General features: G+C 46.1%; 1 protein-coding gene across 19 annotated transcripts in view; it reads right to left on the bottom strand.

The window, feature by feature from the left end:
- The window catches only part of LOC107981865 (ubiquitin-protein ligase E3B), a 583,577-nt gene that overhangs the window by 356,252 nt on the left and 213,348 nt on the right, over positions 1-13,977 (bottom strand). The window lies entirely within an intron of this gene.

Below are 13,977 nucleotides of genomic sequence, written 5' to 3'. Positions count from 1 at the left end.
TGTGTTACTCTCTCTCTCTCTCTCTCTCTCTCTCTCTCTCTCTCTCTCTCTCTCTCTCTCTCTCTCTCTCTCTCTCTTTTTCCGACGGGAACTAGTGGAAATCATCCGACTGCTATTTCTCTCTCTCCTTTCTGCAAAACAGATTTCCAATTCTATTAGTACCAACTCACAGAGTGGTACAGCCCCAACAAAGAGTAGCATGGAAAAGAGAGAGAGAGAGAAAGAGAGAGAGATTTTTACCTCGACGGTCACCCCGTCGCAATTATCGGTGGTTGTCTTTGTATCTCGGCTATCTTGCCAGAATTTCGATTATTAGGACATTTGCGGTTAGAATACGGTTAAGTGGTTATCTGTGCAGAAATTGGCTATCTAGGAAAATATCGGCTATCTATTGCGGAAAAGTCAGTATTAGGTCTTGTCGTGAGTAAAATTACTGCGCGAGTTAATAGTAGTATAAATCGTTAAAAACTAGGTATCTCTGTGTAAAACAACACAGTGTAAATTGTGAGTAAATTAAATAAATGCGTGCTGAGAATCAAAGACAAGACTTGTCCAACGTGAAGTGCATTTATCCCCGAACCTCCCGCTCTCCTAAACCGCGATCATGGAGCTGAGCTGACCGCGCATTCCCACGTTTCGGCGAAACAAGACAAAGAAGTCGCGAGACTTTGGCGCTCCGGGTATAACCACGAGATTCGTCGAGGCGAGGAAGTTGCAACGCTGCTCAGAAAAATCAGCAATTTTCCTGTTTATCAACTGCAGGAAAACTCCTGTTATAGTGCATGACTATCGATCTCGAGCATCGTTCGTATGATTCCCTGCTCTAACCCGACTGGGTCCATTAGCGCTTTATATTTTTTACCGCCAATACTCACAAATATGAAGTTTCGATTATCCGCGCTTACGCTCGCAACGACTGCTTCGCACTCGTCTCCCTCACTCTGTCTCAGATTCAAGCCCGTGTTCGAAATATTACTCTTATTTGATACGTCTTCCCTCCCTGCGATTCTTCTACTCTTAGCATCGACAGGCTGTTGCTCTACTCGATTCTATCTCAACTCAGGCTCAGCGGTAAGCGTTTCTATTGCCTTAGCTATTTGCCTAAATTTCTGTACGCTAACTCTTCCTCGTAACTCGAATCTACTCCCTGCGCTTCTGATTTACGCGACTCGCTTCTTAACCGTAAGGCCTCTATGCTACGTTTCGAGAACTTCTCTCCTGATAGTGTAGAAAGACCATCACGCCATGTCGATAATGACTCGCTCGCGTTAATCAGCTGACCGAATCCTCGCGATTTGAATTTCTTTTCCGCAGCGGCACACTTCTGAGCTCCTTTCAACGTAACGACTGTTTAAGATGCTCTCCTTATCTGGAATTTTCTTTAAAGACGTAGTATCCTTGAAATATTCTAGTGCGCCAAAAATGTTTATAGTACAATTAATTTCCAAAAGACTTATTGCCTTTAAGATTATAATGTAGTATAAGAAAGTAAAGATGAGGAGCGACGTCTAAGTATTTCGTCCTTGGCTAACTTATTGTAACTAAGGCTATTATACCTGAAAAGAAATTATTGTTTGCATTCGTTTTGAAAAGTGGTTTATGATTTTTATTCAAACAGACGTATTGCTGTTTGAGATACTCGTTTTAACTTTACCTTTCTCCAAAGACGTAATGTCTCTAGAATGTTCCGTTTCATAATGAGTGTTGTATAGACGACCTTCGGGGGACTTATTGCCTCTGAAGTCGTACTACACAGTTGCTAAAGAGAAAAATATGAAATATATGTTTATATGTGTATAATACAAATAGTTTATTGTTCGCCACATTTACAGTTAAAATTTTATTTAATTTTATTCGCAAGTATAAGGGACTAGACGTATTGCTAGCACCTTAACTCATGCCCGAAAATTTGCTCTGACTAAATTTTAAGCTTAAGCTCGGTCGAGCGAATGTGGCTAAGGAGCTGAGCAAGGCGCCTTTTATCCTGTAAGGCGCGACTGCGCCGAGCCACTGTTGTGCGTTTCCCCCTCCAGTCCGCCAGCGCTGCTACTGCTGTCGCGTCCTTGGCAAGCGAAATCTCAAACCCGCAGTCACGACATCTGTCGACTCACCGAACGTTCCTGCTCTGGTTGTCGTAGTAATTCGGGTTAAGAACACGATCGTTCACAGATGACGCAAACTAGTCGTCCTCTCGGAATCATGTCTCCCACTCATTATCCGCTATGACAACGCTTGAGCCAAGCCAAAGGAGCCTGAATGTTCTACAAAATAGTTATGAGAACTCCATCTGTCGGAGAACAACCAACAGCAACTACAAGCTGCAGCCCGCGAAGTGACGATCCAAAAACCTACGCGGCCACGTCCGATTCACGCGCTGTCCGAGGGGGACACTCCACGAGACGTAGGAGGTTTTCCGCTGCCGAGGACTTCGGGATCCACATCTTCTCGCTGCGAAAAAGAGGCGCGCCCACCACGTCCAAGGCTCCTTGTAAAGAAGTACCGTTAAGTAGCATAAGACCTTTTTAGGGCTACCATTCTATTAACGTTGGGTATACGCCTATGTTTCTTTTCCCTTTCGCTTTTCTTTACTGATGGTCGGGATAAGAACAATATTTGATGAGGAAGGAGGAGGAAGGACAAGAGCTTCAATTGGGAAGGAGAGGAATTAGAAGTGGTGAAGAAATTTGAGTATCTGGGATACACGATGAAGGAAAATGGGAAGAAAGAGGAGCAGATCAAAAAAATGAAGGAGAAGGCAAACTAGATGACAAGCACGGTATGGGGAATAGGCGAATCAACATTTGGAGAAAATAAGAAGTTGAGAATGAGACTTTTTGAAGCACTGGTCCAAAGCGTAATGGAATATAAAGTGGAGATATGGGGCTGGAAAAGCCAACTGACGGCAGCGGGTAAGAGAGGAGAGTGGAAGGGAAGAGGAAAAAACGAACTGGAGACATTCGAAATCTCAATGTTGAAGTATATCAGGAGAGTAGAAGAAGGAGAAGGGATAGAAATGATATTTAAAAAATTAACAAAGACGCAGTGACAAAAGTAGAGAGAGGAGATGAGAAACCCAAAATATGCAAGGGAGATTAAAAAAATTCTACAAGAACAATGAGATATCCCGGAGTACCTGACTGATAGACGAGACTATTGAAGAGGATCACTAGGAATTACTGCAAAATTCAGGGTAAGAAGTGAGATAAGGGGCAATAAATACTGAAAGACAGAAGAAGAGAGGAAATGCAGGATGTGTGGAAAAGAAGAGGAAACGCTGAAACACGTGGTGAAAAAATGCGAGAAAACGAAAATATCAGGGACGAAATGGCAAGAAGTATGCGGAGGAAGAAAAACACAGATAGAAAACCTTAGCAAAATAATTTGGAAAAGGAAAAACAAAGAAAATGGGCAGGATAAAATATGAGCATGGGACAAGAAACAGAAAGAAATTCAAAAAAGGGAGAGGAACGGATAAGAAACTAGGAATAGTCGGTAAGGAAGAACAAAGAGGAACGAAGGAACAAATGAGAAAAGAAACGAGATAGCAACACGTGGAAATTTGGAGGTTATTAAGACAACAGAAAAGCAAATAGATTCAAAAAAAAAGAAAGAGGGAAAGATTAAAGAAGAGATTTCTAAAAGAAAAACTAAAAGAGGAGAGAAGAGAGAGGGAGAAGATAGGCAGAATAATAAGTGAGATAAGGGAAAATGCCAAAAAGGTGGAGACAAAGCAAAGAAGAGAAAGAGAAATAAAGGGAAAGGAGGAAGAGAAAAAAGTGAAAAGTGAGGTTAAGTTGGTGATTTCAAGCAGGAGGGAAAGGATGGAGGAAGAAAAGAGAAAGGCGTGGGAGAGAAGGATCACTGTACACAGAGGAGATAGATGGAACGAGGAGGAGGATCTGAATGAGTGGCTGGAAGACTTTTTGAGTAGAACAGAGTGGGAGATTAAGGACACCTACAACAAGGAGACGAAGAAAATAATTTTCGCTAAAAAAGAAAAGATGGAGGAGATTTTGAGGGAGAGAGAAAATGTAAACAAAGAAGGAGAGATACGGATTGAGCAATGGATGAGTTGGAAGGAAAGAAAAGCTAAGAGGGAGGCCATGGCAGTAAGGGAGAGAAAGATAGTAGTTGCAGCGAGAAGAGGGGAATCAGGAAGTGTATAGAAAAGGCGACATCAGGGTGAGAGTAGACAGAAAGGAGTTCAAGTGGAGAAAGGACGAAGGTAGAATCAGAACGGTATACCTTGCTTGTATACAAGCAAAGGAGAGTAGATGTTCCGTCGAGACCCGACGAGAAGAGTTCCGCCGTGAAAACAGCGTCGAGCGAACTCCGCGAGGTCGACGTAGAGCTTGATTCGCGACCGGTTCCGCGAACGTGGTTACGCGCGCGTCGAATCGTGCAAGTCGGTAGAACTGCGCTACCGACTTGAGTCAGCGGAACTGCGTCGAAAACTCTCTTTGAGGGTGATCGAGTACACGATACACACACACACACTTGCGCGACAATTCATGGTGCCTCCTGTGAGGTGTGGACTTAGCGAGACCTCCAGCTAGATACATCGAGGAAGGCTAGTCAGCCAAGGACACAGGGTCATTGAGGATTCCCAGGTCATCACAAAGACGTCACCCCGGGGCGCCTCTCCAGCTACCGCTTCAAGGTCAACGCATACTAAAGATAAGTAGCGTTTATTTGTTCTATTCAAATGACACGAGTCCGAGTTAGAACGCGTCCCGCTCTTTGTTTTGTTTCGCGCGAAATCGTGCACAGCGGCGAGCGGCGATATACGTGCCGCGTCGTATAGCGACTTCTGAGAATTCGAGCGCGTAGGGACACGTGCTCAAGCGTTGTTCGACTTATAGATTTTCGGTTTCTTTTTCTTTTACTTATTAAAGCGTGCGACTTCACTGACCATTAAGCAATATGGACGCTTTAGTGGAACAGTGGAACAACCAGACTGAACATCTCCGGGATTTATTATCAGATGTTTCGCTTCTGATTAAATCAAAATCTGCTACTCTTCCCGAGTGTCAAGTGCGCATGGGGAAAATCGTCACGCACTATGACAATCTCTGCGAATTATTTTACAAATTAGATGCCGGCCACAAGGAAGCTCAAAGGGAGACGTTCCAGACATTGAAGAGTTTCTATTTCAGGATAGCCGCGTACATCCGAACCAACGAGGACAAGCAAAGCAAGGCTTCCAGTAATGAGACTATCGTTCCATTGGGGCATTCGACTCTTCTCGACATTTCTCGGTTTTCAGGGTTGCCGCCTATTGATTTACCGAAGTTCGATGGTCGTCTCGATAATTGGAACGTTTTCAAAACGACTTTCAGGAACGAGATGCTTTCCACTATCTAAAGAAATCGTTGGTCGGGGCGGCGGCTAATTCGTTGCACATTCTGACTCCAGGCGAGGATATCTACGAGGAAGCTTGGCCGCTTTCAGGTACGCAGTACGTGCATGTTCGACTTATTGCTGCTTCTCACATTCTCGCTTATCCCGTTCTGACCGAGGCTTCGCATCGATCGTTGAAGGACATGGAGACTTCAGTCCGGCAGCATTTGGCTGATTTGAAAATCCTCAAAATCGTTCCTACCGATTACGTCGTGATCCGTGCTCTCGAAAGAGCTTTGCCGACCACTATCTAGGACAAATGGATCAAGAAGACGTCCATCGATACGATTCCCGATCTCGAGTCGTTTTTTAGGTTCTTGCAGGAAACTAGCCACTACCTGTACGCTCAGGAAGGGGAGGCCAAAGACACCAAGGTGCCAGCTAAGCGGACAACCGCACAGAACGAGAAAGGAACCAAGTTCCGGCGGGGCAACGGGCAAGCTCGAGCGCTTGTAACAAGTTCCTCCATTTCTTGTTATTATTGCAGCGGTGGGCACACGATTTATCGATGCTCCTCGTTCACTACGTTGTCCGTTCAGCAACGGTGGGATGCTGTAAGGACGAAGAAATTATGTAGGAAATGCTTGCAATCCCACGAAGGCAAATGCGAAGCTCGCAATTGCAAGAAATACAATAAGGAGCACAATACGCTCTTGCATGAGGATCAGAAGGTAGATTCCTCGATCAAGAAGCCGTGACTAGGTGCAGGAGTACTCAGCACCGTGTCCAGGGCTCTCCAATCTCAGCTCATGATGAGCGCTGTTGTTTTAGTTAGAGATGCCAATGGGGCATACATTGAGGCTCGCGCGCTCCTGGACACGTGTGCGAATGCGAACTTTATGACCGTGAATTTAGCCAACCGATTGCGTCTCCCTACTCGACCTTGCTCGATTCCCATCGGAGCGATCAACGATCTGCGAACCACCACGAAACACTGCGTCGATGCCCAATTCAAAGCGTTACACTCGGATTTTAGTAAGCGTTTAACGTTCCTCACCGTTCCCAATATAACCAGCGGCACTCCTGAAGAACCGTTTCCTCGTGAATCGATTAAGTTACCCAAGAACATTAGGTTAGCCGATCCTCAATTCCATCTCCCTCGACAAGTCGACATTCTAATTGGTTCTGGAGCAACGTTGTCCATGCTCTCTATAGGTCAGGTTAACTTGTCCAGGGAAGAAAGTGAGTTATATCTTCAAAAGACTCAGTTAGGGTGGGTGATCGTTGGCGGCATTGATACCGATAGTATTTCCACGGTATCGTGTCATCTGTCTTAATTGGAAAAAACAGCTGGTTCGATTTTGGTCTCTGGAGGAATGCTCCAATCCGGTTGAACAGGCTGACGACAGGTTAGAATGCGAGAGTTGGTATAACGACACCACTGTTCGACTATCTGACGGACGTTATATGGTGAGATTGTCGTTTCGAAAGAAGGACCCGGAACTAGGGGACTCGAGGGCGCAAGTTCTCAAGCGGTTCCGGGGATTAGAACGGCGATGCAGCCGTTCACCCGACATGATGGAAGAATTTAGTCGTGGTTTTCAAGAATATCTCGATCTAGATCACATGTCTGTGGTAGACGACGAAAATGACTCGAAATATTATCTTCCATTTTTGATAGTCGTAAAGATCTTGGGCCTTACTACCAAGTTTCGAGTCGTTTTCGACGCTTCCGCTAAGTCGTCATTAGGTGTTTCTCTGAACAATTTGCTATACGTAGGGCCTACGATTCAGGATAAACTTTACGTTCATCTAGTAAGGTTTCGATCACATAGATATGTGCTGACCGCCGATATAGAAAAGATGTATCGTCAGATACTTATCCATTCCGATGATCGCCGATTCCAACGTATCTTCTGGTATCGTGACGGTAGACTACAGGTTTACGAGTTAAATACCGTCACGTTCGGTGTATCTTCCGCCCCCTATCTTGCGATTCGAACGATCCATAGGCTCGCGAACGACGAAAGCTCGCAGTATCCTCGCGCGGCCAAGATCCTTAGGAAAGACATGTATGTGGACGATCTTCTAACAGGTTCAGATTCTCTAGAAGATGTCTTGAAGGCGCGTGATGAGATAATCGCCGTCTCGAAGCGTGGTGGATTTAACATCCGACAATGGGCCTCTAATCACAACCACGCGTTGGACAACTTAGATGAGAAGGTCCTGAGCCTGGCACCAGATGAGGACACAGACACGGTCTTGAAGACGTTAGGCGTTTCTTGGGCTTCAAAACGCGACGAGTTGGCTATCGTAGTTAAACCCATAGATGTACCCCCTAACGTAACTAAACGCATAATCTTGTCGGAAATTGCGAAGATTTTCGACCCGATAGGTTTAGTAGGTCCAATATGTCTGCACGCGAAGTGGATCATGCAGGAATTTTGGAAGGAGAAAATTTCTTGGGACGAATCAGTTCCGCAAAAGTTGTTTACGCTTTGGATAGATTTCGCGAGTCAGTTGTCATCTCTCTCCAGCGTTTCTGCACCACGCCACGTAGTTTGCGTTGATCCCTCGCGAATAGAGATTCACGGGTTCAGCGATGCGAGCAAGAAAGGCTATGGCGCTTGCCTTTACGCTAGGTCCACCGATAGAAACGGAAAGATCACAGTGCGATTGATCTGCTCGAAATCTAGAGTCGCCCCTTTGAAAGAACAGACTATCCCTCGTTTAAAGTTATGCGGTGCAGTAACTCTTGTGAGACTTCTCATAGAAATACTTCCAGCTTTAGAATTTTCAATTGACCGGATCGTTTTATGGCCCGACTCCACCATAGTCTTACACTGGTTACGTAAGTCCCCACAAGACCCCAATTTGTTCGAAGCGAACCGTGTTCGCGAAATTCAGGAATTAGGAGAGCGTGCTAGTTGGCGATATGTCCCGACTCAATCCAACCCAGCCGACGCTTTATCCCGCGGACAACTCCCGAAAGAATTCCTGCGAAATGAGACGTGGTTTACCGGGCCATTCTGGCTACGGCATACGAAGGCCTCATGACCCGCGAACATCGTCGAATCGACTCCGGATATACCCGGTTTGAAAAAGGGAGTTTGTCTCCTGGTCGACAATACTAAGGATCGCATGTTCCTATCGCGCGTTTCAAAGCACCGCATGTTGCTTAATGCCGTAACGATATGCTTGCGATGGCTTCCTTCGGGGCGACCATTCCGAGGAAAACCCATCACGGTCGAAGAAAAGCGAGACGCCGAAACCCGCGTGTTTCGAATCATTCAGCAGGACGCGTTTTCCGATTCAATTGCATGCTTAACGAAGGGTACTAAGGTGAAGGGGTCGCATATTGCGGCACTTAATTCGTGTTTAGACGCGAATGGAGTTGTACGCGTGGCAGGACGTTTGAAGAACGCAGACATCCCTATAGCCAGTAAACACCCCATACTGCTACCCTCTAGGAATCACGTCACAGATTTGATCATCCGAGAAGCTCATGAGTCCAACTACCACTCCGGTGTTCAAAGCACTCTTTTCTATCTGCGACAACGGTTTTGGTTAGTCGATGCTAAAAATCAGGTTCGTCATGTCATCCGCAAATGTGTCACGTGCATAAGACACAAACCCACTCCGCTTCACTGCAAGATGGCAGATCTCCCGACCGCTAGGGTCATCGAATCTCCCGCTTTTTCTCATGTAGGCGTAGATTTTTTCGGCCCCATTTCCATTAAAGAGAAAAAGCGGTATAATCGAACGACCCTTAAGGCATACGGGTACGTTTTCGTATGTATGGCTACAAAGGCAGTAACCATAGAAGTGACCAGCGACTTGACCACCGAAGGATTTCTAGGCGCGTTCGCTCGATTCATAGGACGTAGAGGTATACCCCAGCACGATTACTCTGACAACGGAACTAATTTCGTTGGGGCAAACAATCAGCTTAGGGAACTCTTCGCACTCATCAATTCCGAGGAGTTCAAGTCTAAAGTAAATGCTAAGGCTCTTTCTTTAGATATCCAATGGCATTTTAATCCGCCATTATCTCCACATTTCGGGGGTCTGTGGGAGGCCGCGGTAAAATCATTTAAACATCACTTTAAACGCGTAGTGGGTGGGCAACTTCTTACTTTCGAGGAACTCTATACGCTCGCGATAGAAATAGAAGCGATTTTAAATTCCCGACTTCTCTGGTCGATCTCTGCCGACCCCAACGACCCGATAGCGTTAACCCCAGCGCATATTCTAATAGGTAGGCCTCTTACTGTTTTACCCAGTGCTGATCTGACTTCCATTCCAGATAACCGACTGTCCGTTTGGAAGTTCATCACCAAGGCCAGACAGGACTTCTGGAAGCGATGGCATTTGGAATATCTTCACGAGCTCCAGCAGCGTCAAAAATGGCATGACTCTACTGGAGAACTACGCAAAGGGATGGTCGTCATCCTGATCGACAAGACTCAACCTTGTACGCAGTGGCAGCTGGCGGTCGTCGAGGAGGTGCACCCGGGGACTGATGGACTCGCCCGAGTCGCCACCGTTCGAACATCTCGAGGGACATTGAAGCGGAACATCACTCAGCTGTACCCACTTCCCACGTCTTCAACGGAAGAAGCTGATTGAACACACATTCACACACATACACTCAATCGCAGGCTACGCCTCCGAACGACATACTCTCGAACGACGATTTCTTTTGCTCGCATAACTCGCAACGGAGGGAGGATGTTCCGTCGAGACCCGAGGAGAAGAGTTCCGCCGTGAAAATAGCGTCGAGCGAACTCCGCGAGGTCGACGTAGAGCCCGTGGCGCCATCTCCCGTGATCGAGTTGAGTAAGCGACTTCGCGACTTGCTGCGCTCGCCGACAGCGCCGCCGGCCTCGTGTCGCGCTCGGTCGGACGAGCGCCGAGTTCAGTACTCGATAAGACGCCAAGCCGTTGACAGCTCACGCTGTCTAGCTAAGCGACGAATCGATTTCGACCTCACGAATTTGCTCGTACGAAACGTCCGCCGAAGTGTTGTGGTGCTGGTGCTTCCGCTGATCTCTCTTTATCTCTCTCTCTCTCTCTCTCTCTCTCTCTCTCTCTCTCTCTCTCTCTCTCTCTCTGACAGAGAGAGAGAGAGAGAGAGAGAGAGAGAGAGAGAAACAGATCTGGAGGGCGCTTTATGCGTTCTTAATAATAATATAAAACTAGCAATTGATGAATTGGCGCCTTTGAAAATGGTTTGCCCACGTAGGAAATATGCTCCTTGGTCTGGACCAGAGCTGAGGCTCCTCATGGATAAACGCAATGCTACACTCAGGCGCTACGAGCGCACGGGGAGGGCGGAGCTTTTCGATGAGGTCCTTCGACTCACATACGAGGTCGACATGCGTTCTGCTCAAGAGCGTGAGTCCTTCCTTCGCCAACAACTATTAGACACCCTTGATGAAAATAGAAATATCTGGAAGGTAATGCGTCATCTCGACCTCCTGCCTGGGCGTAAGGAGGAGGAGTTTTGTGGTTTTACGCCGGGAGAGCTGAACGAGCACTTCGCGGGAGTATCGGTATCACCCCTCGAAAATATACACAATGCAATGGACACTATTTTGCTTGCAGGTGAGGAGGGCTTTACTTTTAGCCCTGTTAGTATGAGTGACGTCGTCCTTGCTATATCACATTTTTCCTCCCAAGCGAGGGGTGTCGATGGTATTCCATGCGGGGTGGTCGTCAAAGCCCTCCCAATTATTGGCGAATTTATTCTTAATCTATTTAACTGCTCCTTCGCTCAGGGGATCTTTCCGAGAATCTGGAAGCAGGCACAGTTGATCGCGCTAAGAAAGACCAGCGCTCCTTCAAACGTTAAGGACTTTCGTCCGATTGCATTGCTCTGCTTCCTCTCAAAGGTACTCGAGAAAATTGCACACACCCAGATCACGGAGTATCTTAATACAAATCATATACTCGACCCCTTCCAGGCCGGTTTCAGAAAACACCACAGTACGCAGACTGCGTTATTAAAAGTGACCGACGACGTACGCATGGCTATTGACAAAAAGAAGGTGACGCTTATGCTGCTGTTTGACTTCAGCAAGGCCTTTGACACCATCTCACCTTCCAAATTACTATCTAAGCTGAGACAGCTGGGGTTCTCTAGGGCGGCTCTCCTGTGGATTAAATCATATTTACAGGGACGATCTCAGATGGTGATTTCGAATAAAAACGGAACTTCAGAGTGGCTTGAAACCAATCTGGGAGTTCCACAGGGTTCTGTCCTGGGACCCTTGCTATTCAGCCTCTATGTCAACGACCTGCAAAATATACTCGACGGCAACGCAATTAAACATCTTTTTTACGCGGATGACCTCCAGATCTATCTACACACCAACAAAGATAACTTCCTGGACGGCGTGGCTCGACTGGCTGAAGCGGCACGGCTGGTTTCGAACTGGGCGGAGAGCTCCGGTCTGCGACTTAACTCCGGCAAAACTAAGTCTATATTTTTCGGGTCCATGAAGAACGTTAATGATATTAAATCATGGAACATGCCTGGGGTTCCGTTGCCGGACGGAGTGATCGTCCCATTCAGTGAGACGGTCGTGAGTCTCGGTGTTGTACTGGATAACAAACTTACTTGGAGACCGCAGGTGGATGCTATCACGTAAAAAGTCAACAAAGCCCTGTATAGCCTGCGGTTTATCAGGGGCTGCACCACTGAGACTCTCCGCAGAAGGCTAGTTGAGACACTTATACAACCGCACATCGACTACTGTGCTGTGACTATCCTGGACGCGTCTACCGAACAACGAATACGGTTACAGAGACTGAGCAATTCGTGTGTGAGATTCATCTTCGGGGTTGGGAGGGATGAACACATCAGTCCCTACCGGAGGCGTCTAGAATGGCTTCGCACCGATTCCAGAAGGCTCTACTATGAGGGCATTCTACTCTACAAGGCAATTCGGATCGGTGAACCCTCGTATCTGGCCTCATGTTTCAGCAAACACGAGCCGAGACCCTCCAGTAGGAGAGTTCCTCCGGAACTGAGCATCCCTACCGTCAGTACTGAAACCGGGGCTAGGGCCTTCCAGGTCCAGGGTGCTCGGTTCTGGAACTCTCTCCCTTCTACTCTACGAAACCTGCCATCTCTCGCTTCCTTTAAGGGGGCACTACGGCGGCACCTGTTGGCCACGGAATCTTGACGACTCTGAGCCCTCTGGCGCTTGATTCTTAACCTTAATCTAGTTTTAATCTAGTCAGACTCGGCCCTGAGGCCGTAAAAAATCATTCAGTATTACGTAATTTAGATTTCCAATGTGCAATACAGATAGGTCTATGACCAAACCATAAATATGCAACGTAATATTTGAAAAGTTTTATGTGATAATTATATGTGACCAAATATGTTATATGTTTTTATGTGATTATATGTGACGATATTTGTATATATTGTATTTTATAATTTTGTTAGACTGTAGCGACACAGTCTATGTGACCTTAATTGTATTATTTTTTTTTTGCCTTAGCAAATAAAGACCTATCTATCTGTCTATCTCTCTCCCTCTCTCTCTCTCTCTCTCTCTCTGTCTCTCTCTCTCTCTCTCTCTGGATATCTTGGTGTTGGTGTCTCTCATTCGCGCTCTCTCTCTCTCTCTCTCTCTCTCTCTCTCTCTCTCTCTCTCTCTCTCTCTCTCTCTCTCTCTCTCTCTTTCGCTCTATCTCAGCTTGAACGCCGTGCTTGATTCGCGACCGGTTCCGCGAACGTGGTTACGCGCGCGTCGAATCGTGCAAGTCGGTAGAACTGCGCTACCGACTTGAGTCAGCGGAACTGCGCCGCTGACACGAAGTGAAAACTCTCTTTGTGGGTGATCGAGTACACGATACACACACACTTACAGTCCACACTTCTTTGTTCCACAGTATGTAATATCTTCGAGAGGGGTTTTATGCCGGACGGCTTTCCCCTCTCATTCTGAGCGTATTAAATCACTCTCGTTTTCGCTCAAATCGACTTCTTTATTCTTCTCCCATACCTCTTCCTATTCGAATAACAAAACACGAACAAGCGGGAATCCACGCCTAAGGGGCTTCCCGCGCGACAATTCAGTAGAGATGAGGAAGAGAATAGAGAAGCCAGAGGAAAAGGAAGATTAGAGAAAGAAGAGAATAAAAGATATAATAATAATCGCGTTACACTAAATTTTATATTAAATTATATGCGTTAGAAATCGTTTTTGAAGATTTGTCCTTCGTTAAAGCCTTTCAAAAGTCAAAAAAAGTCAAAAAATGTTTGACTTTTACATTCGACTTATTCGTGTAAAACGTAAAGCCGCAAAGTTTTATGGCAAATAATTGTTTTTAAGCTGTAAAAATCAATTTTGGGCTTCCAACTCGAGTAACAAGCATTTACATGATTTGATGCCAACAGAAAAAAGTTGAACTTTTTAAAGACCTACAACTTTTCCCCCGTTTAACTTTTTTTGTATAATGCTTAGAATTTGATTTACAGTCAAACAACAGTTTTTAGCGATTTTTGGAGGTAACCGAATTCTGCGTATACGTGCAGGATCAAGCCCAAAATAAATTTGGCACCTTACTGTTATGAGGAGAGTTCGTACACAAATTTTTAGCCCAATTGATAAAAGTTTC

This window comes from Nasonia vitripennis (assembly GCF_009193385.2).
Source record: "Nasonia vitripennis strain AsymCx chromosome 2 unlocalized genomic scaffold, Nvit_psr_1.1 chr2_random0004, whole genome shotgun sequence".
Taxonomy (NCBI): Eukaryota; Metazoa; Arthropoda; class Insecta; order Hymenoptera; family Pteromalidae; genus Nasonia; species Nasonia vitripennis.
This window is presented reverse-complemented; position numbering and strand designations above follow the sequence as displayed.